Here is a 26,996-nt window from a genome sequence, read left to right on the forward strand (position 1 = left end):
CATAAAATATTGTTTTATAACACATAGACATACCATATTCAGGAATTATTGCACCAGAGACATATTTTGGTCTATCAAACTATCATCCTTATACACTGAGCAACTGAAAATAATTCCATCTATACTAAGCTAACTTACCACATTAAAAAATAATGTGTTTCAAGCTACTATAGCATTGATTATGACAGCAATTAGATTGTTTCTCTGTGTTATGGAATGACACACAAGAAACAAGCAGGCCAGATCTTGTCTGTTGTAGTTTGGGAACTTAAGAGAATTAAATTTCGAGTACAGTGAATTTAGTATAAGATATCCTTGGTAATCCCATCTTAAACAAAGTGCTCACTGAAACATACATCCATTAAGCTCCTCCCACAAAACAAAATTAACAAACCTTCCTGCCACTTTGTGCAATGTCAATAAATACTTCCAAAAAATACCCAGACCTTGCAAAATCCCCCCCCACATCTGTTTCCAATCATCACTTCATAATTCAGGGTAGATCTCCCATTCCGGAAACCATTTGGACTTCATATAAAAAGATAAGGCTTCCTCCTGTCTGGCCCAGATATAGTTTATACCAAAGATTAATCAAATGCTATCCTAATTTATATAATGAACAAGGAAGATCAGTAGGCTTTGCAGACTCAAGAATCAGCTTTTTTTTTGGAAAGTAAGAATAACTAAATCAGGCAATCTGTAGATGCTTTGCCAGATTTCAGTAGAAGCAGCTGGAATGAACACTTTCAAAATCCTGCCTGTGACATTCACCTCTAGTGAGCTTTTCCTCTTGCTGACAGATGATCATAGCTTGATCTTCCTGACAGAAATGTTTTAACAACCCTTTTCCCTTCCCTCAAATCTACTTTGGTTTCCTACTGCTAATGGTTTCTGATCCCTCTAGAAGTTCCAGCCCCAGGCTCTCTCCCATTCAATAACTGTCACAAAATACCTATACTTCTGCTCTCTACTCTTTTTTCTTCGTTCGCATTTGTCTTCCCACAGTCTTCCTGCCTTCATGTCACCACAAAGACCTTTTCTCCCCACGTTGCGTCCCCATCTCTCAGTGAAATGCTTTACAGAGATCTGGATGGTGACGAAAAGCGCATCTTACATGACTCTACTTGAGGCCAAAATTGCATGATTCCTAAACCATGTTTCGCCTTATTTTCTTCAACCAGCATTGCTCCCCACCAAACACCCTTGTTTAGCACTGGACACTGCAGTCGGAGCGATGTGTAACTTCTTGCTGCTTTCCTTACTTTTTTTCTTCTCTGAAAGTAGAGCTTACAAACCCTGCCTGCAAACCAGGACCCCATTGTACCAAACTCAACAGACACAGGACAAAGCAAGCCAGAAAAGGTGGTTATTGACTCTCTCTACTAAATAGCCAACGTGAAAAATCCCGGTTTTGGAGCCGTCTCATTCAGCTTTGCCTCAGGGATGTTTGCACCGTGGTGTGTCACAGTGCAGCTGTGTCCTAAGTAAACTTTAAAGGACTTGTGACAGGCACACATAATAAAGAGACGTAAAAGCCTTGAAAAGCCTTAATTGTCGAGAAAAAGAAGAGTTTGTTAAGGGCAACATTTGAAAGAGAAATAATTTAATCCAAAAAAGGCAAACCTGAGTCAGAACCTCTGGATAAAATTTCTGGCAGTGGGATACACCGTCATGGGAATCGCCCTTCAAGGAGGGCAACAAAACTCGCCTCGTTCAGAATTTTAAGGGTCATGTAGACTAAGCACAGAGCAGAATCCAGGGAACAGCATTAGATGCCATGAAAGGCTTACTCCACTGCTAAATTCAGTGACAGAGAAATGAGCTGAAAGCTCTGGTGTTACTAAGGTACCTCTTATTCACAGCTCAACTGTCTTTTACGTTTACATTCATTACAGGATGCTGACGTGGTGTCTTCTTCTGTACTCTGATATGGATTTTAGCTGAAAAACACTAGTAAAGAGATTGAATTACTGACACAGATACACTACTTGGTTATTTGATATTATCATATTCTATGTTCATCACAGAAATAATTAAAATTATTTCCCTTCCTTCCAAAATGGGAGAGAAGAGTCAGGCAAATTGGAAATTGCCTCTGAACCCCACAGAGACATTAGCGACACAGACATTCACCTCAGCAGTCCAGCTAGTCACACGGCTGGCACATGGTCCTGAGCAGCCAAGTCTTCAATAAAGATAAAAGCATGACTAATTGCATTCTTCCTTCTCAGGTGCCACGGCAGTAGGCATTAGCCAGACTGAGCTCAACGCACTGGAATAATTAGCCCGAGTCAGTGGTGGGCCAGCATTTGTCTGCTGTGATGACTTGACTTGGCTGTAGCTGCGTGGTCAAAAGCTACCTCTAAAATTGTCCTCTAGAGATGCACATTCTGAATTCTGAGGTTGAGTCCTATTGGTGAATGCAGGGTAAAAAGTCAAGACCAAAAAGTTAAAGGAGGATTTGGGACATCCCTCCTGATAACCTTCTTGCTGAGAAGCTGAGAACCACAGGACAGAATAATCCTATCCCACAGCAGAAGTTAAAAAGGCACAAGCTGCAGCTACTGCTGATGTTCAGTCAGGAGAGCTACTGGAGCAAGCAGCTGCAATTTGAGACAAAACTCTTTCCTTCTCCAGTTCTTTTTGGTGATATTTTATGCAACGTTAAATTAAGGTCAGATAGAGGACATGTTGGTAATGTCCTTGCCAGTGAAAACCACAAGTTAACTATTAAATTATATTTATTTACTTAGTTTTATAAAAAGAGTTTCCATTTGAAAGTCCATTTGAGGAACCTGTGAAACTGAGAACAATATTTGGACACAGCTCTGAATAGTTAATGGAAGTTCTCTGTGCTATGTCTGAAACCAGTTGTGGTTCCCTTTTAGCACATTAGTTGAATGTATACACTGGGAATATTTTACTTTGTTTTATGTTATTGCAATTTGCAAAAATTACACTAATAGCCCAATTTCATGCAATTATCTGAATGCAAAACATTGTTCGGTTGAATTCCCATAGCCTAATCCTACTAGTTCCCTTGGCTGTCTCATTTTCAATTATGAACCAAGGTCTGTACATCAGATGAAATGCTGCTATTGTAAAAATAGATCCTTTATTTAAAAGTTATTTTCAGTGGTCTTCTGCCATACGGGCTGTTTTTATTGTTTGCAACCAAAGGCACTTTAAGGAAATCTGATTTTAACATCACAGGCCTGCAATACATATACTTTAGCTGGAGCGGTTTGTTGTGTTATTGTGGTAATAACCCAGTTATGTTTGCACCATAATTGTACCTCTAAATGTCTCTTGAGCTGCACATATGGGGCAAAGCATGGCTTTATGAATACACAGGGGAAGGGGAAGAAAAGAGGAAGGCCATACAGAGAATTACATCCCTTTTTCCTTCCATGTGCAGCACAGCTAACACAGTTTTGGAAGGCAGGCAATGGATGATGTTAACACTACATTAATGCCAACTTGGCGGTCAAGTCTCAGTATTCAGAAATCATGAGGCTGGCTAGGGGATCATACATGTCTGGTTTCGTATTTGGTTTTCCTTTTTTGGAGCCTTTACAGTTCGTATCTTCAAGTTTTATTCCACAATCTAGGAAAAAAAAAAACTTGAGCTTTTTTTCTTATTAAGTCAAGTCCAAGTTTTTATTAAATCACATGACTCCAGGATCTAGGACTTAAATTAAAGTACCAAAGAAGTTGAGATTTATAAGAGTCAGTGACAATGTGCTAAGTTCCCCAAATCAAGTTAAGGAATAAGCTTAGCCAACTGACCTGCCTCTCTGGAAGGAAGCACATTTTGTACATCTTGAAAAACGTGGATAAATGTCACACTCTGGTGTATATTTCCTTCAAGCCTCAGAAGGCTCGACTCCTGCTTTAATACATCCCCCTCTCTTTCTGTTCCTCTGAAATACCTATCCTGCATTTCCTCGTCTGTGCTCAATCTACTGCATCCTTGATTGCTTCTAGACCTCTCCTTTTTGGTAGGAGGAAACCATTCTTACATCCACTTTGGAAAGAGCTTGCATTGCTCAACTCAACCAGGACAAATGTAATAGATCCTTTTTAACTGAGGTTACATGCATACATTTCTTTGAAACTCAGTCTCTAAGCTCCATTCCTTTGTTATGAATGGAAAGAAATAACGTGCATTTCATTATAAGATAGGGCAAACATCAGCCTCTGGCCTTGTCTGGCTCTCTCCTTTGTCTATAGAGGAAGACTTCGATAACGAGGTCTTTTCTTGTAGATGGATAATGTTAGATTAAATGAATTCCAAATTTGATGTCACATTTTGGGTACCCATGAATCAAAATAATAAAATTAAATTCCTTTTTCATTTTCACTGCCTGAAATATCTTCCATCTTTTTTTGCCCTAAAGGAACAGCTGGCTCTCCAGGCAGTGAAATTTCTGTTCCTTATAAAAGGTACCCATGTATCTGACATCATTATTCAGGTGTCCAAGTGACCTTCATCAAAGAAAAGGAACTGGAGACATGATATTTTGGATATTAAAGGGTGAAACTTAAGCAGAAAGAGAGGGAAAAAAAGCCAAGTAATATTTTAAACAGGAGAGTGATAAAGAACAAACTCACCATTTTTAGCTTTGCATTTCACCATTTACATACTAATTATATAGTCACACATATAGATACCCCATTACTAATTACCTTTGAGGAATACTTCAGACAATATGGCAGGATTCTCCCATCTTATTTTGGCTGGTGTGCCTTATAGTAGCCTTTTCTCATCACACCTGCAAACACGGCCATTCTGGCACTTTACTTACATGGTATTTGGTTCGGGAATATTAGTGCTAGCCCAGAAAAAAGTCTTGGGGAACACAAATTTCATTTTGTGCTATATTCCAGCTGTCTCCATCACAGACAGCAAAGAGTGAAAAATATATTTCGGCTCCCCTAAGGTTCCTTTCATTTTCTTTGCCTGCTTTGTTAGAGCCGCCACAGTCGCTCACTCCTTGCGGAGCATCAGACAGACACGTGTAACATCTCTACTCACTCGTACAGAGAATCACTCACAAAGCTGGTTTCCTGTCATTAAGCTTCTTGGAGAAACCACCGATAGCGATGCAGGCCTTGGCAATTATTTAACTTCATGAACAGATAGAAATAAGTGGACCGGCTGCCTTGATGCTGCAGTACTTCTTTCTCCCATGACTGTCTGGAAATTCTGCTGCCCTGAATCTCTGGTTTCTAGGGAACGCATAGGAATTCACCAGCCTCTTGCTATCTTACTTGGGGATGCCCTTCACAGGCATGGCACAGTATATTATGCTCTCCAGCATTTATGTGTTACATGCACTTCTAACACAAAAGTTTACATTGGAACTGGCAAGGTTATTAATTACAGTTCTTATTTAACCTTCCTATGTCTTTTATTTCTTTGCAACACCTGTGGTTATATATATACATAAATATATATGCACACACACATACATTTATAAATATACAAGCATTTGATGCTCTATTTTTGGAGCAGAAATCAATACTAGCTGCCCACTGCCAAGTGGCTCCCCTGAATACATGGCCATGAAATTCTGCATTAACGAACACCAGTACAAGGGACATGGAGGAGAAAAAAGAAAAGTATTCAAATGAAGGCATATTTCCATTTCACATTTGCAAAGCAATGTATAAATGCAAAATTAGAAGGGATCAAAATCCACATTCTTAGTGCTCTTAAAGTTGTGTATCACATATTGTATTTCATTATACATTTTTTAAAAGGCTCCACCTACTCTCTGGGACTAGAAATCTTTTAATAGCATGAAGTTAGTCAATCTTTCTTTCATTAATATTCATATGTATGCCCCAGTTCTTACATTTAAATTTGCTAATGAAGATTCACTGCTGCTGCAGCCAAAGACTGTGCAGGACCAGGACCCTTTTGTGCCAGCAGCCCCCATGGAGCACTGAATTGCGCAGTGGGAAAAGGGCATTCATTAAATAGCAGCTGCTTCACCTGCTTTCTGCTCCTTTAGCCCTTCTGCTAATTCCTTAAACAGCTTCAGCACACCCTTAATTGAGGGGGGATGTGTTCCTGTTGCAGTGATGAGAGTGATAAGCAGGGACTTGTAACATGCCTGTCCTCTGTGTTTAATAACTTGGCAAAGATTATTAAAATGTCTTTTGCAATCTTTTCCTATTTTGTATTATAAAATGTTCCCCATTTTATGAAGGGGAGACAATAGTGCTTCTCTTCTTCCCAAGGATTTCTTACAACTATACAGCTTCTGGTTTCCATTTAGCCCTAACTCAATCTCTTTATGCAGCACCACACTGTGATGTGTAAACTTAGCCTGAAACGGACTCTGAAAGCAGAAGAGACCATTATGATCATCTAGGCTGGCTTCCTCTAGGATTTTTCTCAGGGATTCCTGCATGAGGCTCCACGGTTTCAGTTGCCAAGGAAACAATTCTCAGTCTTTCCCATCCCTCACCATCCATATCCCTCCTTTCCATTTTGTCATTTCTCGTTACAATAAAAAAAATATCTTGTCAGATGTCCTAGTCCTTAGCTCTAGCATCCTGACCTCCACCCCAAAGAAGGAATGGGAAATGGCAGTGAGGACCCTTGGCTGGGAGTTCAGCCCGAAGCTCACCTTTTATCCTTGGATTCTGTGCTGCAGGTGGATGACCCTTTGAAAATGATTCTCTCAGCTGCAGATAGCTTATCAAATGCTGTATTGTTTGGCTAACACAAGACATATTATTTTTTAAATTACCCAGCAGTGTACCGCTTGATATATTTTTGGTATCTTTCATTTCACCACAGCTTTAGCTCCACTACAGCCTCATGCAGAAATGCTTTGGAAAAAACACTGTATTGTAACATGCAGCTGAGGAGCAAAAGCAATAATGAGGAAAAGAAAGGAAGATGCAAAGAGGTGGAAAACTGTGTAGGAGGAAGATAGAAGGCAAAACCTCTGCATCGACTAGAGAATAAATTAGATGTAGTCAGAGATAAACTTTTGTAGACTCAGGAGGTTAAACTTAGGTACCTTCAGGCAAGTTACAAGAGATTTGCATGGTCCTTAGGGTCTAATGAGTCCCACATGTATCATTCATAGCTTCTGACAGTTGCACTGATTTTATGCCCTTAAATACAGCTCTGATCAGGGTGACTGTTTGAAGGACAGAAGGGTGTCTCACCAATGTCATTTGAAAGGTAATCCCCTCAAATTCAATGGAATTATATCAGTGTAATCAGTTCCTCAGTGTGCACGGGAGGGAGGATGAACACACCAACTGCCGGGAGGGAAAGAAGAGCCAAGGACTCACAAAAGGCTTATGGGGAAGAGGGCTGCCATGCGGCATGCTTTGATAATTCACTACTTCGGGTAATTGTCCCCCTTTTATAAGTAACCTAACAATAGCTCACATGAAGGCAAGCAGACTTACCTTGCAAACCTCAGGAATATCAGATGATCAAAGAAAAGTCAGAAACTGAAACATTCCTTAGGGGAAGCCCCTGGGGAGAGAGAAACAAGGTAGACCACATGAATACGTCAATCCCTGTTCACAGTTAGAGAGTGATGCTTCAGCCCTTCCTCTTCTGGACACTGATTTTTGGAGCTTGCTGAGGTTTTTTTTTGCTCTGTGTGTGAGATGTAACAGGATGGTTCTGAGGATGGCCAAACCATGCATGTATGCACAGAAGATGTTATGTCATGTCTTGCATACACCACCATGGAAACAGCGTATGTCCAGTAGATCTGGCACCAGAGCCACTGTGTCCCTGCTGGGGCCTCCATGGGCCCACGCCCCAGGACAGGCAGGGGGCATTGCTCATGATTGCTCATGCTCTGGATATTTTGGCCATTTGGGTCCATTTGTTTAAGAAGATGCATCTAAATGTAACTCAGCAGGATGAACAGATACTGAAAACCCTGATACTTTTTCTGCAGAAATCACTTGCCGATGGTTTAGGGTGGTTGTAACAGAAGAAGTGAGATAAACCCATGTGTGAAAAACAATGGAGAAAATAAGTTATTTTTATGAATGACAACAATATCTCAGTTTTCCTGTTGGTTACTTTCCTGCCAGGCTGTATAGAAGAATGTTAGAGGGAAGCAAAAAGGAAGAAAACAGCAACAACGTACCAACACCGTTTCAAATATCACAGAGCTGTTAAAGAAGTATATTGGGGAATATCTATCCACATACCTTCAGGCAGGCAAGTGTTAATTTCTCCTAAGTCCAGGGAGAATAAAGAATATACTGAACTGCTGAGAACCACAGCTAGACAAAGAGGAATGGATGCACAGAGTGTTGGGATGAGTCAGAAAAAGGCAGCCTTTAAGAGAGAGCTGGGTTTGGCACTTGACCTCAAACAGGTGTGTTTATGCCAGTGGAAGCTGTTGAAACAACTGTGTTTTCTGGCAAGATTTATGTACAAATGCTCTTTCTTTGCTTCATCTCATGTTTCATCTTCTGATTTTCTTCCTTTGGCTGAAGAAACATCTTTTGTTTCAAAAAAAGATATTCTTGAGCCCCCTGGATCAGCTGCTGCCCCAAAGCATTTTGGGTCAGTGCGGTGCAGAGCAGGGCCTGCTGGCTTCTCCATTCACATGTCGAGTGCTGGACTCGGCTGCCCTGGAGAAGCCTATGTGGAGGAAAAAAAACATCCCTGGGTGGCAATTACATGAGATGATGGCTTAGTGCACCGGCTGCCTCACAAGCCTGTGCCTCCTCCCCTCGGCAGGTGGGAGAACTCATTATTCCCAGATAAGAAAAGCAGCAACAACTCCATAACATAACAAAACCAAACCAAACCAAAACCAAACAAAAAAGAACCCAACACCAAAACCACACCCAACAAACAGGTAAACCTGAGAAGGGCACTGTCACTTGACCCTACTGTTTCTCCCACCGGCGTGTGCTGCGTAGTTCCCAGGCAACCGCTCCCCGGCTGCCGCTTGCCCCTGCCAGGCTGATGGCAGGGAAGAGGGTATCAGTTTGCAGAAAGAGAGCGATCCCACTCTGCACAGGAAGGGCAAAGTCTTCCCTCATGGCAGACCCAAGCACATTAATCGGGCAAATGGCACCAGGAGGCAGAAGCTGAAAGTTATCTCTTTTGCTGCCCGCATGGCCTTAAACTACTCAACTCCCACTCGCACTATAGGGTGGCTGGCAGTGGGGTGCAGCAGTGGTGTCTTCTCCACAGCCTTGGCTGGAGACATACTGGGGAGGAAAAGGCTCTCCACTGCTCAGGAAGACTGAGAGAAAGTCAGGAAGGGCTCTGGTTGTGGAGTCTTGTGTCCTGGAAAGCCTCTGCTGCTTGCTTCTGGATCCAAGACAGACCCTTTATGCCCTCAGAGTCGAAAATAGCTCATTTTGCCAAATCTCCTCTAAGATCTTGGATGTTTCAGACCTGTCAATGCCATCCATTAAGCTAAAAATCCCAATCTACTCCTATTCACAGCTTCTACCTTTCCAAGACTAATAGCCCTTTGTTATCAGAGCATGCTGGATCACTCTGCATGACTGTCTTCATCACTGTCTTCTGTCCTGCTAGTCATCACCAGCCCCTGCTGTTGTCAATAGTGATTTCATATTCATTTAGATCACAGATTAAATTGTTACATTAATGGATTAAGCAGCTTCCAGCATTGCCCTAATCTCCATGAGCCTCTCCCGGACTCCTCGCTGGCTCTTTGAGGTCTGTCAGTTGGCCTCCTCTGGGTGCTGTTCACGCAAGCTGTATTGATATTGTACGGTGTTCATTTTTAGACTCAAATTGCAGTGCACTAATGACTCATGGCCAACACAGTTTCACATACATTATCACTATGCAATTACCTTTGTCAACCAAATATATGGTCTCATCAGAGCACAAAAAATCAGGTTTGTTTGACAGGTTTGCTTATAGTTACCATAAAACTATGTCAGTGGCATTAGTCATATTCTTTCCCTTAATTCTTTCTCCACTTATTCCCATACAAGCTTTCCTTTATTTTCCCTGGAACTGAGCTAAGGCTAGCCAGCCTGCAATTACTGGGCTCATTCTTTGGGGCAAAATTAATGCTAGTCTTTTGCTCTGCACTACAACTGCTTTTCTTGTGTCCTGACCCCACTTTTCTCTGACTGTCTCTGCCCTGACCTCCTTCATAGAAAAACACATCCTCTTTTGCTCCTGGAGAGGCTTAGGGGAAGGGCTTGAGGCTTCATCCCCTCCCTTGCAGCGCGCTGTGGAGATACTGCATGTAAGAAATTCTGTGTTCCAGGAGGATAGAGGGCAAGAGAGAGGGCTGTGAGGTTCTGCACGCCCAGGGTACCACCTCTGTACCTCCACCATGTGTTAGTCTGTCCCACAGAGACAGCCCCTGGTCACAAGAGAGGCCAGACTGCCCAAGAAATGAGGGATGAGTGAGGAGGGCAAAGCTGGAGAGTTGTCCTGTCCCTGCTTACGCTTCTCCTCGCCTTTGTCCAACAGGTTTAACAGTACTGCCATGATTGGTGATACAATAATATCATCCTTTTGGTTGTTACCAGCAGCAAGGTTCAAATGATTATAATTTCTTCTTACCTGCGGGTCTACTCTAAAGCCTGCTGGAGTCTTTTCATTAGCATCAATTAGCATCAGATCAGCATTTATGATTGCATTTCTCTGAAGGTATAAAAGATGCGTCACACTCATTCTCTTCCTTTTTGGGATGCTCAGCATGATCAGAGGGTCTCCTCTGCAGGAGAGCAGTAGCAGTTGCATTTGGTTCTCCAGAGGTGTTACTGGGCTTTTCTCCACTCACCAGGCCCCTTTCATGCAGTGTGCAGTTTCGAGGCCATTGGTGGGGCTCCTGCCCACCAAGCCAGATTCTCTGATTGCAGGATTCCCCAGAGAATTAAAATAGATTTTATTTTTTTTTTCCCCCAAAACTCCTTAAGGAAATCAGTGTTTACTCACCAGGAAACAGATTCAAGATTATACAGCTGTTTTGCCAGGGTAACCAGTCGCATAAGCCTATATAAAGACCCTATGTCAGGCCACAGAGAACACAGGGAAAACACACATTGCACTGTACAGAGGGTTGATGCAACATAATCAGTTTCATATAGAATCATAGAATCATTTAGGTTGGAAAAGACCTTTAAGATCATCAAGTCCAACTGTTAGCCTAATGCTGCCAAGTCCACCACTAAACTACGTCCCTCAGCACCACATCTACATGGCTTTTAAATACCTCCAGGGATGGTAACTCAACCACTTCCCTGGGCAGCCTGTTCCAATGCTTGACAACTCTTTCGGTGAAGAAATTTTTCCTAATATCCAATCTAAAGATGATCATTATTGTTTTCAGCAACGTACTTCAAGTGCCCTTTGCTGAGGAGGCCTATTAGTAAAGGGAGACAGATGCCCTAATAAACTAAAGAACAACTGCTTCACAGTTCAGACAGTAAATATAGTGCCCTGGGCAAGCAGGTGAGATGGCTCAGTGACTGAGAGCTCAGCATAGAACAGTTAGGACCACTGATAACTCTGCTTATCGCAAAGAGGAAAATCAGGATGATGGGGGAAAATAAAGAAAAAAAAGTAAGAAGGAAAATGAGAGAAAAGGCAGTCATAGAAAGCTGAGCTTTATAGTAAGTGTGTGAATTGCCCTGTGACCCTGTCTGCCTATAGTTAGAGGGCAAGGAGGCACATATCCTATTAAAAATATCTTGTAAAACCAGATCCTTTCTCTGTAACCTCCGTTTGCAGTGAAGTCAGGTCATAAATGACAAAACTGGTTCAGGAAGATTTTCTCAAAGTTTTCATTAAACATAAGGAGTAATAAAACATTATGAAAGCAACTCAAGCATTGTTTCTGTTGTAAACTGCAGGCAGTTTACTTCTCAGAGATTGCTTATCAGTTATTCTTTTTCTGCAAAGCAGATCATTGGCTTCTTGACTGTCTGCATATAGCTCAAAACCTTGGAGTATTGGTGAAAGCCCCGTCTCCTTTGAAAACTCTGAAAGTGGTAATGAGGAAAGACAAAGCAGACACCCCTCTCTGCCCAGTTGTCTTCTTACGAGGCTGAAATCAGGCTACTGCCTTTGCAGCTGAGATGAAATAGCTTAGGGTGGGGGTGTAAAAAAACCTCAACCAATCCTAACAGCCCCTCACCTTCCTGAGAAGTGATATTCTTCATCTTCATTACTGTAGCAAGGGGCCTCTGGAGAGCAATGGATTTAAGAAGCCAGAGGACTTCCATTTTTTGTTCAAAGGAAGGGCAACTGAGATGGATGAATGGGCCCCAGTGACCTTTCACCATCCAGATTTGGTGTTCAAGTAGTTCCATCAATTTGCTGGGAATCTCACAACCAGTGGTTCCAGCACTGGATGTGTCAGAGCTGTTAACATTTGATATCCAACTGAGGTATTATAAAATCCTCTGCGCAGGCACAGTGCTGTTCCCTGTGATCAAAGGCAAGTCCTGTGATCAAAGGTATGTGTTTGAGGATCTTTGACTCCTTCTAGAGAAAAGCACTGGTGATATCCTTACTTAAGTGCTGAATGAATATTCTGCTTACTTTTGCTTTACCTCCAATACCAACTATTTTTTTTTTAACTGAAACCTTTGAGTACTTTTTTGTAACGGTCTCTATGTTCTCCGAATTCTTCTGCTCCCTCTGTTTCAAAGCATCTGAACTACAATGTCTCTCACAAGGTTTTCCCAGCTATACCAGGTCTGGTTGGGATGGAGTTAACTTTCTTCACAGCAGCCCATACAGCGCTGTGTTTTGGATTTGTATCCAAAACAGTGCTGATAACGCACCACTGTTTTAGCTATTGCTGAGCAGTGATTGCACAGGGTCAAGGCTGGGGGTGGGCAAGAAGCTGGGGTGGGACAGCTGACCCAAAGTGATCAAAAGGATATTCCATACCATATAACGTCATATTCAGCGATAAAAGCTGAGGGGAAGGAGGGAGATTCCAAAGCTGCTGTTGCTCGGGGACTGGCTGAGCATCAGTCTGCTGGTGGGAGGCGGTGAGTGATTACCCCTGCATCACATGTGGGTTTTCTTCTTCACTTATTAAGCGGTCTTAATCTCAACCCAGCCTTCTTTTACACCTATATATTTGAATATTTCTACCACGCTCACCACTTAGAAATGTCACCTAGCGCCCAGCCTGCTGTATTCTATAGGGATGTACGGCACCTCGTACAACGCACGGCTAACTTCTCGGTCCCACCCAATTGCAGTCAAACAGCAGGAAGAAGGCAGGATCTTTAAAGTCCCTTCACTTCTCGGTCCTGACCGTACACCCACCCGGGGGAGCCGAGCCGAGCCCGGCGGAGGCTGCGGGCGCCGGGTGCCCTCTGCCGGCCGGCGGGTCGCGGCGCCTCGGCAGGGCCGGGTGACCGCCAGTCACCGCTCTACTATTAGGGCTGGTAGAAAAATATTTCCTTCCTGCACCCCAAAGGACTGCCTTGTGCACACCCCGCTTTGGAGACCTCACTGCTGCAGCGGCTGGATGGGCTGAGAGAGGACCTGATTTTTGCAAGGGGTTGAGCACCCCCACCCAGTCTTCTGAATTTTTGTTAAAAGCAATGGAAACTCATTGCTGCTGAAAATCCCTTCTTTTTTCTCTCACATCTACACCGCTATTTTCTTCTTCTCTTCAACCCACTGCCTGTTTTCCAGTCAGTTCTCTTTCATTTCCTCTCGTGTCTGGTCTTGGAACATTTCATCCCCTTTATCCACTTTTCCCAGTAATACCAGACCCTGTCCTGTCTTGGTCCCCTCCCCCTGCTTCGCATGGTCCTTTTTACATCCTTTAGTTTATCTGCCTGCATTGTGCACCCCCATTTCCATATTTTTGTGGCCAGCATAAAGGGCAGAGGGTAGAGAGAGTGACAGATTGGGGCAAGCGACACAGCCAGGGGGACTGCACGGATGTGGGGAAAGGATTCTCAGACGCTTTGGTTCTTCCCTGCCAGCGTTTTAACACCAGTGGGGCACACACACATATGAAGGGTTAAAACAAAAATGCTGAGAAAGAGGTGCTTATCACAAGGCTGAATGGTGAGCCATCACCATCAAGGTCTCAAGGCCTTGCCTCCATGCAAACACAGTCATTCCTGATACTATTTTAAAGCCTTAACCGTCCCCTCTCCCCCGCAACCTAATGGGATTTGCTTTTCCCGTCACCCTCCATGACACACCGTTGCCTCTCGCTGGCTGCCCCAGCCCACCCCACACCCCTCGGCTTTCACCCGCCCTGCGAAATTACGCACACGCATGCTGGTGTAAACCAATATTCAGAGAAAATAAAGGAGGTGAGGGGAGAGGTGAGGAAATGGGATCATGCAGGACAGGGGTCATTAAAAAAAAAAAAAAAAAAAAGAAGAGGGGGTATTCTGAGCCTGGGGAAGGCAGAGATTAAGAGATGTGACTAGCAAAGGAGTGCTAACTCACTGTCACAGAAAGAGCAGAGCTCTGACATCTGGGGAACCCCACAGCACATAATGTTTTTAAAAGCAGGGTAAACAAATATCTGGCGTGTGTGGGTGAAGCGTGGTTGAACCTTCATTGATGCCTCCTGCAGTCTCCTTCCAGACCTGCCTTTATTATTCCTATCACTCCTGTTCCATACACTCCTGAGGAGGCCTGTTGCTGTCTGAAGGAGAGAGGCAGATCAAGGATACCTGAATGTGGAAGAAACCCTCAGAGATCTGAAGCGAGTTTTTCTCCAGCAGTGCCATGATGGAGCTATGACCCAAACCCCCTTCTGTGGGGGACCAATTCAGTAGCAGCCTCACTCTTCGTTTTTTTTGTGCATTAAATCCTCTGTGGTTTTCAGACTGTCCCTGAGCGTATGGAGGGGATGGGAATTTCTGTCTCAGGGTCCAATCACAGTATTGTGAATTACAGCAAGTCCTTCTGTTTAATCATACTTCTCTCCCCCACCCCCCTTTTATTTTTCCCTGTGACATTACTACAAGTTTTAATTTATTTTTTACGAGCTTGGAATAAAAAAGGAACTAAAGTGACTTTTTCACATTTAACGAGTTCACGCACCAGAAGCAATATACTGTCCAAGTACAAATGGGAAGCGTTCCAGATGCCTGCTGGACTTGCTGCCTCCTGCACCTCAACACCACTTGTCCAGATGTGTCCAGAAAGGACTGTGCCCAAATGCAGCATGGCGTTAAGTGTACTTAAGCTTCCTGATGTGCCTTTTCATTGGACCTTGTGATGGGGTTGACACGGGGGTGACAAGTCCCCATGGGGATGGAGTGCTGCTCCCTGGCCTGTGCTGGGTCCCCAGGGCTGGCATGGCAGTGGCAGCACTGCCTGTCACAGCCTGCTGCCTCAACAAATGGGTTTTACCATGGCTCAGGGTCTGTGCATTGAGGATGCTTCCCTGGCTGCCTCCCTTGGAGCAAAAGCCCCGAATAGCAGAGACTTTGATATACAGCACAGCACGGGGGCCCTTAAATAACAGCCTTTATTGCTCATTATTTGCACAGCCACCTCACAGGAGAAAACATAAAGGGAAAACACGTTGCAGGAAACACTGAGGCAGGCGTGTTTGTGCTGGCCTGGCGGGCGTAGTAAGAAAGAGAAGACACAAGAATTTACAAGAAGCGGGTCCACAGCTCCAGCATGGGTTTGCTGTGGAGATCTGACACACCTGCACAGGTGACTAAAGGGCAACGGTCCGCATTTCACAAAGCGGGTCCATTCCCCTCCCTCTCCCAGTCCCCCTTTGCCAGTTTCATTTGAAGCGAGTAGCAAGTAGGAGGGCAGAAAGGCATTGGAAGTCAGACATGTGGAGTTTAGGTGCCAAACTTTGGATGCCAAAGAACTAAAACATAGCTACTGCATTGGAAAGCACAAGCAGGATATGCCAGGAACAGCTGCACTGCTGTATGTATGTATGTATGTATGTGTATGTGCGTGCGTGCGTTCCCCCACCCTCCCAATTTTAAGTAAGAGTTATACCCACCTTGAAAAAACAGTTTTGCCAAGGCAAAAGCTCTCAGAGGAGCAGCAGAGGTTCCTTCTGACCCAGAAAGAGCTGGCTTAGCCCATGCTTTGTGGTGGTAATTTGTACCAGCTGCTCAAGCTCATGCTTTCCAGGTGCCAACGTTACTGCAGCTCCGGTAGGTTTGTGCCACAGGGAGAGAGATGCAGCTGCCCTCAGCTCCGCAGTGGCCTGGGCTCTCCAAGCCTTGCTGGGTGGTTTAAACCCTGTGCGAGGTGCGCTTAGTATCTTTTGAGTGAGCTCAGAGCAACGTGGGATGAATTCCTTGCACCAGCCATGCCAGCAGAAGACACACGGACAATCCTGGTCTCCTGCTAGTCAGTCAGAGCTCCCTTGGGTTTTGGACCCAGTTAGACGGAACTGAACTCAGGAGTATTTACAAGTGGGTATGCAGATAAATGACCAATCCCAAGAGAAACCCTGGAAATGGCTGCACTTGCAGACCATTCCTTCGTGATGGGCAGTCTGGAGGCCAGGCTTGGGCCACCGATGGTGTTGGATTCTCTCATCCTTTCATCTGGTGGCTGAAAAGCCTTCCTGTTTTATCTCACAAGGCATCACAGGTTCCATTAGAAGCAGCCCGGCTTAAATAGAAAAACTATTATTTTCCCCTCCTGGGAAAAAATGGTCAGAAGGTACATTCTCCAACTACAGTCCATTTTTAATCTCTTTTGGTCTCGGACAACAGGATGACAAATATTTTTTACAGTTTTATAGATAAGTTTTACAAAACCAAAAGAACCAAAAAAAAGACAACACTGTAACACAATACAAACATGGAGAAACTCTGCGCTAGTTAATCTAGCTCTTCTGGATATACAGCTGTTTCTGAGATTACATCATTCACTAATGTCTGTTCCTCATATCATGACCCAGTAAACTCCCCATTTCCAGTAGAGCACCTAACCCTGCAATTAACTATTAGCATATGTTTAAAAAGCTTTATTTTAAATTAAACACAGACTTAACTGGTTTGCTGAACGAGCACAGGCATTATGGCTTTAATTGCTTTTCCTGAATTGGGGTCTCAGCAGTTTAAGGCAGCTAGAAGAAAGGTCCCACGACCTCGTGCTACCAAAAGTTTCAGTATCTACCTCAAAATTCGTAGCACCGGTTTCCCCAACGCTTGCTGCTTGTTCCAGGGATTCCTGCGACAGAAGGCTGGAAAACCAACCCCATGGGAAGGGGTCTTTGCCTCACTGCCAGCGCTCACTGGTAAAACAGGGTTCCTGCTCTACCTGAGTGTTTGTGCCCTGGTGCGAGCCCATCACCTGGCAGTGCTGGCCAGTGCCATCAGACAGCTAGCCCACGTTTGCAGATGGCATTTGTCAGACACCTGACGCAAAGTGTGGCCCCACGCTGTAGGCAGCCTGGTATGACCCGTTGAACGTTCCTCTGGCCATCCCCAGGAACGGAGATCGGCTGAACTAATGAGATGGATCCCGCAGGTGACATGAGTCACTATGCTAGGAAAGGTCAGCAACAAAACCAGGTAGGTCTTACTCTCCCTCCGTGAAGAGGAGTTGTTGAGGAGCCATTTTCCTCCTCTAAGGTGACACCGTGGTATAATAGGGGACCCTTTGCAGTCACGCCTCCAGCTCGCTCCTGAGAGAACCTCATGGGGAAAATCAGGCACAGCCCAAACGGCAGCTACTGCTGTTGGCAACAGGTGGTGGCTTCAGCATTTTAATGTCTATATAAACCTTTCAAAGGTCAGCTGGGACTTGGCAAAGAAATGAAAGGGAGCAAATGAAACGAGGGCTCGGGTATAATGAAAAGAAAAACCAGGCTGCTAGTTGCAGCCGATCCCCACACTTCAATCGGCACAGCGGGACGGAGCAGGGGGATCTCGATGGAGCTGAACACGGCAGCTCTGAGCAGCCTTCTGTGCTTCAGTGAAGCCCAGATCTGAACATCTGAACGCAGATGCTCTTCTGCCCTGGGAAAAAAAAAAAAAATCACATCTCACAAAACTAAACCTGTCACCTCAAAGGGAAAACTATTTATTATTAATGATGCTATTACTGCTGTTTTTCCAATAGACTGCAGAGATTAAATAATAGTAACTGAAAACTAACCAAATGTTCAGAACAAACTTCAACTAGCGAGAAGACATACAGACACACAAACTTTGCAGTGACTTAAAACAGTTTAATGTAATTCCAAGACAAAGTGTGATTACATTTCTACACATATACAATATGCATATGTGAGTTTACAAATTCTGATTAATAACTCGTTTCACCTCAGAGACCGAAAAAATGATCAAAAAGAAACCGTGAATAACAAGCTATAACATAGTTCACCACAACGGGACCTCCTTTCTCACCCTACAGTTAGTAATATTACAATTAAAATAACTATATTCTTCTATAATGTATTTTCTGTTAAAATCATCTCATAAATTTACAATGCTATTATTAGTTTCCAAGACTAATATAAATTCACTCCATTTTTCTACAACGAAAATGATTATTAATTAGAAGCACACAACGTCATGATGAAAAACACAAGCATTTTTTTTTTTAGTAGCAAGAACTTGATTGGTTAAGAATTAGTTTTCTTGTAAAACATTCTAAAGCCAAGTAAAATATCCATTCTTATAACATACCTATAATATGAGACTAAGGAATAGGTTACATATAGGTCTACAACACATCAGTTTGTTTTTGTTTTTTCTTTTAAAAGAAGAAAGACATATTTACCAAAAGAAAAAAAAAAAAAGAAAAAAAGAAAGGGAAAAAAAAACCCAAAAAGAAAAAAGAAAGGGACAATTCACATAGGAAAAAAGCAGTACACAAGAAAATACTGTTGCACACAATAATTTTCACAAAGATTAACATGGATTAACACTCTTATTACAGAAACCGTACAGTGAAGGAACACAACGGCTCAGGGCTTTAGTGGGGTTACTGGGCTGAGATGATACTGTAGAGAAAGAACCACTCGAGATCCAGAGCTGGGGCAGGGGCATCTTTTCCCTTGCGATTGTGACAGCGTTTCACAGCTTTTTCCCCCCACCTCTCTTCCCCTTAATAATTTTGGTGCAGTGTATATTAACTTCCACTTTCCATCCAGAGTATGCTGGGCTTGTGGGCAGTCAAAAGGCATAAAACATTCCCTCCATTTCCCCCCTCCTGTTTTTAAAAGGATTTCACGGCTCATTAAAAAAAAATATGTTTCACCCGTTGGTTCATTTTTAACTACCCGAAGTCTAGACTCTTCACCTTCCGAGATGCCCCTCTTTCTTCTCTTTTTCTCGCTCCCTCTCTTACTCTCTCTCTCTCTCACACACACTCCTTTAATAAAGCTATTAATGACACTTCCTCTCCTTTCAGAAATTTGATTTGGTATGAAAGATACAGGCTACATTCTGGTTCTGCCCAAGTAGAATATGGTATACCCAAAACGCCTTGATTGCTCTGTTGGTGAAACATGGGATGAGGAGATCCTTTTTTATACCTGAAATGGTTGTGCCCTGGAATATCTGTGGAAGTTTCGCTTTGAGAAGAATTCAGAGCAAAACAATGTAGAAGAAAATCAAAAAAATCAAGCACATAAGGGATAAAGGGGAGGCGGTGGGGGAAGAAAAGCCAGAAGTGTTGTACGTAACCACGTGGGGTGGGAGCATTGCAGAAGCGCTTTATTTCCTTGCTGAGGGCAGAGCTGCTATGTGTAACCATCCAGATCCTACGGGATGTGCGTCACCAGTGTCGGAAAGCCCTTCTTGCCTAACAAGCTGCAAGCCAAAGTGTTCAACAAGACTCTGTGGTTCCTTCATTTGAGTGTGCTGGTATTTGCGGGTCTGATTCCCCCCACGAGAACAGGAGAGCAGGCAGGCACCAAGGGGCAGCAAAGCCTGTTGGTTGGGTGGCCGTGCCCAGTGAGAAAGGGTGGACATTTTCCAGTTGACCTGAGTGCTTGCCGTGTGATACGTTATCGCTTCGGTAATGTGGATGCCGGGGTGGGCACGGCAGCCCTGGAATGATGCTGAGGGAGGAGGAGGAGGCGAGCTGCACTCCCCCAGCCTCACCACCGCTGATTGTACTGGGAGCAGCACCGGTGCCCAACTGCAAAGCATCGCCCCATCACTCCTTTTCACTACCTCTGCTCTAAGCTGACTGATACAGCCCCGTCAGGCATGATGGAAACATGTAAGGAGCCCTCCCAAGAGTACCCGAGCTCCAGGACTGAAGCTCGGTTCTTCAGATGAACACATACATAGTTTTAAATGCCAGTTCCCGTACTTTCATGACCTAGAAGTACCATTTTGCCCAGCAGACATTTATACCATGTTCATTCATTACTCAAGTGAAAGAACACAACAGACGAAACTAGACAGCTAAGCGAGAGCGGGGAGGGGTGGGAATGTGATATATCAAAATGCAAAGTAGAGGGTAGCAGCAGCAGGGAAACAGCATTGACGGGAACTGGCACGGGCTGAGAAAACACAGCTGACAAGGAGATGGTCAGTGAACTCTGTATTTCGTTTACTGGTTCAAAACATTTCTGTGGTGGTAAGCATCATTTGTAAGAAAGGGGTGAACAGATGAACGCCAAATTACAGCATTGCCTCTGAGTGGCTGTCACACACACACACAACCCCCCCCCCCAACCCCCCAATTCCCAAAAAATAAAAACAGGCATTCACTAACTCAGGAATTAATCGTTTGGCTAATGATTTATCAACAGTACAATAGGATCCTTCCTTTGAATATCCTTCATTCTCCTGATGCGGGTATCTTCATCCAGATGAGGATTCTACATAGAACAGTGAACTTAGTATCATGCTCCCTGCTTCAACCCAAGGAGCCTGATAAAGCGCGTTATTAAAACAAGAGAACAAACAAATAGCTTATCTGTTGGACTAAATCTTCAAAGTAGGTGGAGTGTTTTTTTGACCAGACTTTGGAATACAGTGGATTACTTGATCTCTGGACTGACTTCCCAACACTATGTTATATCTCAAAACAGAATATACATATTAAAGACATACTTGTACTTTTCCATTTTTAACGGGCAAAATTAAAAAGAGGCAGCTGTATTGAGTTTTTGAAGGTGTCACTTATAAACACAAGATTTCCCTTAAAAAGTACCAGTTTAAATGTAAACTATAAAACACTGTAATAACTATAAAATGTAGCCAGAAAACTGTTTAAGTAGCCACAGTCTATTATTCAGTTCATATTGGTTTAAAATGTGACTCATTAAATATCTTCTAGAAGGCCAAAGCATTTTACAGTAGCTATAAACATATATACTTACATGTGCATTTTAACATCAAAATTGATTAAAATACATAAAAGAGTAATCTATTCCTTGGTTTAATTTTTTTTTTTTCTTTTTAAAGATTCACTGTCTTCAGAATTCACTCAAGCAACAATGACCAGGGTGGGCATTTATCGCTATTCCGCCCCTACGGAGTTCAGAGTCTTTGAATCAAAGTTCAAGCTGGCTACATGTTTTCAAAAAGGCTAAAACCAGGATGAATGCCCACATTTGAGGTAATTATTGCCATTAGGTCACAGTTTGCGTAATATAAGTGTATCTAAATCCTTCTTTAAAAAAACCAAAGGTATCCCGCAGTACTGGGGGATACCCTTTGTAGCAATCAGAATCCAGAATCCTGATCAGTGGGTTTGCTTCCAAAGGAGCCGGCAGTCCTGGAGCACCAAGTGCCCCTGGGACAGTTACCGACCAGCCTAGAGCTCAGGCGAGCAAGCCTGCAACAAGCCATTTTTAAATTTTTTTTAAATTTTTTTTTTTTAAGAAAAAGAAAGCAAGAAAAAAATCAGAGGTGCCATAAAATAGATGGGTAACATTTCTGATCAGAATTCCAGACTGAAGCTTTTCTATCTTATTCCTTTCCAAACAGTTTGCTGAAAAAAAAAAATAATAATAAAGTCAAAACACATCGGCATTAAATATGAATTCTATGCCAGCGCTGCAGAAACTCCTTGGCTATGTTCTGAAAGTGGGATAAGCTTTGCTTTTGCTCTGAGCATTGTTGCCCCATTGCTTTCTGTTTCAAAGAGGAAACCTTGTTTGAAAGAAAGAAAGAAGGAAAGAGGGAAGGAAAGGAGGGAGGGAGGGAGGGAGGAAGGAAGGAAGGAAGGAAGGAAGGAAGGAAGGGAGAAAAAGAGAAAGAAAAAGAAAGAGAAAGAAAGAAAAGAAAGAAAGAAAGAAAGAAAGAAAGAAAGAGAAAGAAAGAAAGAAGGAAAGAAGGAAAGAAAAAGAAAGAAGGAAAGAAGGAAAGGAAGGAAGGAAAGAAGGAAAGGAAGGAAGGAAGGAAGGAAGGAAGGAAGGAAGGAAGGAAGGAAGGAAGGAAGGAAGGAAGGAAGGAAGAAAAAGAAAGAAGGAAAGAAGGAAAGGAAGGAAGGAAGGAAGGAAGGAAGGAAGGAAGGAAGGAAGGAAGGAAGGAAGGAAGGAAGGAAGGAAGGAAGGAAGGAAGGAAAGAAGGGAGGAAAGAAAACAAATCCCTGGCTGTCAGAAGTACACGCAAGTATTTACAAGGTTTGTGTGAATCTGCACACAGTTCCCCTCACAGCAAAAGAGTTAAGAACAGAGATGTCACAATATTTATCAGTGCAGTAAAAAATATCATTTTTGGAAAAAAATATACCTTTAGTATTGCCTTTCTTAGATTAACTATGATAAGCAAAAGATTAAAAACAAAAACTTTATCTTCAAACACACATGAATAGTCTGTTATAGCAGCACTGCTAAAACTGGAAGGACAAAACTAACCCGTAAATGAGAAACAGGAGTTTCAAACCATAAATGCTGAACGCAAAGCCTCCTAGTACGCTTCCTAAGACTTCTGAAGAACCAAGCCAATCTACCATTCAAATTTCACTCTTGACACATGCAAATACTCTAAAATGTGTCTTCCCACTGAAAGCATTTGACACACGCAGAGCTCAGCCCGGTTGACCTCCAGTCCAGTTCTCACACCTCCACCTGCATCAGCAACTCTCCACAGGTAACGACCCCCACGGGGGTCACTCCCAGCAATTACACTTGTCATGGGAGGGGAAAAAGACACTTTCAGCGTGGAGCCCTGGGTTAGTGGTGCTCCTCTACACGCTGGGTTCTGCTGCGTGCCTGGGGTGGGGAGGTGAGCACAGTGGCATCACGGCATCACTCACAGGTAGTGAGTTCCCAGGTGGTGGGAAGGATGGACCGCGGAGATGTGGACCAGCCCGGTGAGCCTAGTGCCTCCCACCCACCACAGTACTCCAGCAAGGAGCTGACACACAGCCATTTACAACAGGACTGCCAGCACGACGTCAAGCACCGTGGTAAAATGCTGTACCTCGCTCAGTGTCTGCAGCCCAGGGTGAAGTTCTCACCATCATCAGAGGCAGCTTCGCTGGAGTACAGCAGTGGGGGAACACCAGCAGCACAGATCCATCTTCTCCTCTCTGGGTACGGAGGGAGCAAAATGATTTCCAGGCACAGGAGAGGGCCACAAGAAGTAAGTCGGGGACTCCACATACTTTGGACACAGGACCTCCTCAGAGGAGCACCAGTGAGACTCGGGGATGGAGAGGGGGTGACATAGATGAGTGTGACGACTGCAGATCCACTGCTCTGAAGCTCCCATGGGAAATGGGATGACAGCAGGGACCACTCTGTCAAGAGGAAGGGGGAAATCATTCCTTTCCCACATTTTTCCCTTCTGCATTGCCTACTCTCAACAAAGATTATTTCTGCAGACCTTGAGTATAGGTATCCAGGATTTGGCCCACAGGTAGCACTGCAGATCTCTGATGGGCTGATTCCCACACCATGGATAAACACACGCATAAGTCCAACACCCTTGCCCAGCTGTGTGGAGACTGACCACGGCAGCACTGTGTGGGGTCTGACCCATGGAACAAAACCACCATCCTAAATCCAGAGAAGGAGATGCTACAGAAGCATGCAGAGCATCCAGAAGCTTACCCGCACTATGCAGCTCAACATTTCCACACTGCAATGTCACCACTGAAACACTTCAATCGATGTGAACAGCAATGAGAGAAGAATAAAGTTTTCAACATCCCCTACAGTTTAGGATAGCAGCAATATTTAGTGTGAATTTCTCTGCTCGTCAAGCTAGCTACTCAAAATGATGACAGAAACTTGAGAGAGAAAAAGAAGAGAAAGGAAAGATGGAGTTCCACAGCTTATCCCCATTGCCTGGCGGTCATAACTCATGGCTTCATTTCATTTCATTTCTGGAGTGGGTGGAGGTCTCTCTCTCTCTCGGGGGAAAAAAAAAAAAGTATCTTTAGTTAAAGAAAAAATCAAGCAGGTTTATTGCCCTTAAATTTGCTAATGGAATTGCCTTCAAACGAAATTACAAGACACAATCCATTGAAAGTATAAAAAAGGAAAAATGTCACAGACAGAAGTGTCCATTTTTTGGAATGTTCTATGGATTATGACAAAACTACTAGAGAGAGAGAGAGAGAAAGAGACCTGCCAAGGCCCAATTTGTTGGGTGCAAGCAGGCAAAACTCTGCCAAGGAAGATGTAATTGTATTTGCCCTCTCAAATGACTGGATTTGGCCCAGTCTGCAGTGAGAAGTGCTTCCATTTAGGTTTTCCATCCTGCTTATGTTAGCGGTTCTTTCCACTCCCTCTTACATTCTGGTTTCATAGCAAGAATTTGAACATCCACCACTGAGGAGAGGCAACGTCTGTCCTTCCTTCTGCTTCCCACATAAGAAGGCAGCAAGATGAGATAATGGGGAAAGGGACCACTTTTTCACTATGCCAGCCACAAGCTACCCATAAAACTTCCGGTATCTAAACATTCACCTCCTTTCTCAAGTTTCCATGCCGTTCACCCCATGCACACGAAGGACACCAACCCAACTCAACCACGCCAATCCCATTTCTTCCCCAAAGAACTCTGTGAGCAAACCAAGCTGGCTGCTATTACGTACGTGGCACCGACAGCATGCAAAGCTTTTGCTTGCTCTGCTAACATGACTGGGTTTCCCCCGTGACTAACCGTACCACACTTTTTTCCATACTACGCCTTTATACAGGTGTGAGGGAGGAGGTGTTGCTCAGCTCCCCCATAACCCACCAGAAAACACGCAGTGTTGCACCATCAAAGCAATTTGATGCCTCTGCTGTGCGTCTCTTGCAATCACAGCATCCCATCACCACGATCATCTGACTGCCTACGGCTGGCAGGTCAGCGACTCCAGCATGGACGTGAAAGGTGGCTCCTCCAGCATGCACTGCACCCCTTCTCACTGCCAGCATCTGCCATTCTAATAGCTCTGCGGCCAAACACCCCCAAAACCAGATTTGAGCCTGCGTGGGAGAGCAGGTCAGACGGGTACACAGGGAAAACGCAATTAATACAAGTAAAACATTACTGTGATTGAGATTGCAACCTTCCACGCTTCGCCAGTCCTAGGCCAGAAGAGCGCATAAACAAGTAATTATCTTGAAGGGTTTAAGTCTGTTCTTTAGCAAAGCACTCAAGTGCATGATTAACTTTAAGTCTCTGCTGAAGTCCTATCATTTTTTTATGGAGTCTGAATTCAGTCATTGCTTCCCCCCATTCCAACAGAGCAGGCAATGCAAATGAAAACATAAATGCCTCAACTGTAGCAACCAGAATAGCTTAATAAAATTCCACAACAAATAATTACAAAGGAAAGGAAAATCTACACCAGAGACAAAAAAAAAAAACAAAACAAGCCAAGCATCCTGGCCACGCGGACATCTGATCAACCTTCAGTGAGAGCGGAAGACCAGGCAAGGAACCCTGCCCTGTCTGCGGCCATGCTTTACCCAGCTAACACTGTCCGTGCATGCCAGGGTCCTTTATCCAGTGACGGGACTGAGAGCCGCGCTCACACCTCCACCGCAGCTCCTCCAGTAGCCCTGTTTCTGGAGAGCCATCTATCTGCTTTCTGCTTTAGGAAAACCAAACCCTGCTTTAGGAAAACCAAACCCTTAACATGTAACATGACCTTGGGTTCATTGAAAGGACCCAATGATCATGGCCTGGAGCACAAATAGGTCTTGATCTCATATAAATGTCCTATAAAACAAGGTGATGGTGGGCTGGATCCTAGAGTGCCAAGGTCCTTAACTGCCTTTGATCCAGCTCTCCTGACAGATCGTTATGTTGGCTGCTGTTCAGTTTTGGCTTCTGAATGAATGTTTCTGGACTGATTCTGAAACGCAGATGTGACCCGGAGGATAACTCCGGTCCCTCAAGGCTGTAACTGCTTCTCACAGAGCAGCTCCACTCCCCCTAGGCTAGAGGCAGAGTTTTCATCCTTGGGACAATCTAGTTTCCCCTTCCTCCTGCAGTTTTCACAAACACAGCAACCCTTCTGATGCCACTGATGAAAAGAAATAAAATAAACAACAGTAACAACAATACTACGAGAAAAAAAAAATAACACAAAGATTAAGGAATGCGTGTGCAATTAAAACCCAGAGTAAAATATAATAATAATAAAATAATAATCATAATCATAACAACCATACAATAAAATAACATTATCTTTCCTTTTCATGACACAAGCAGCATGACGCTCTCGCTCCCGAACTGGTGGGAGAGGAGAAGAATGCAACAGAGAGAGCAGGGCTTTATCTTCCTGCCTCAGACAAAAGGGGACGTGTTGTCTTCCCAAAGGGAGGGGGGGAAAGGTGCATAGGCTGCTGGGAGATCACATCCTCACCTACAGTGTATTGAACTGGAATGAAGGACAGGCAGGAGAAGAAAACTGTGCCAGGATAGCCCAGGAACCAGAGCTGGCAACCAGGGAGGTAATTTGGTGGTTTGCCAGAAGACAACAGCCACGTTGAACCGTCTATGCATAACGGGATCCCATCTTCTTCCAGGCCAGCCAAGCACTTACCGCCAGACTATGCATTTGTCCTTGTCTTTCTGTCAACTTTTCCCACCTGAGAAAGCCTCCTTCCTCACTGCCACCCAGGGAAACCATCCCTCGCTACCCT

Source organism: Numenius arquata, chromosome 2 (genome assembly GCF_964106895.1).
Source record: "Numenius arquata chromosome 2, bNumArq3.hap1.1, whole genome shotgun sequence".
NCBI classification, from domain to species: Eukaryota; Metazoa; Chordata; class Aves; order Charadriiformes; family Scolopacidae; genus Numenius; species Numenius arquata.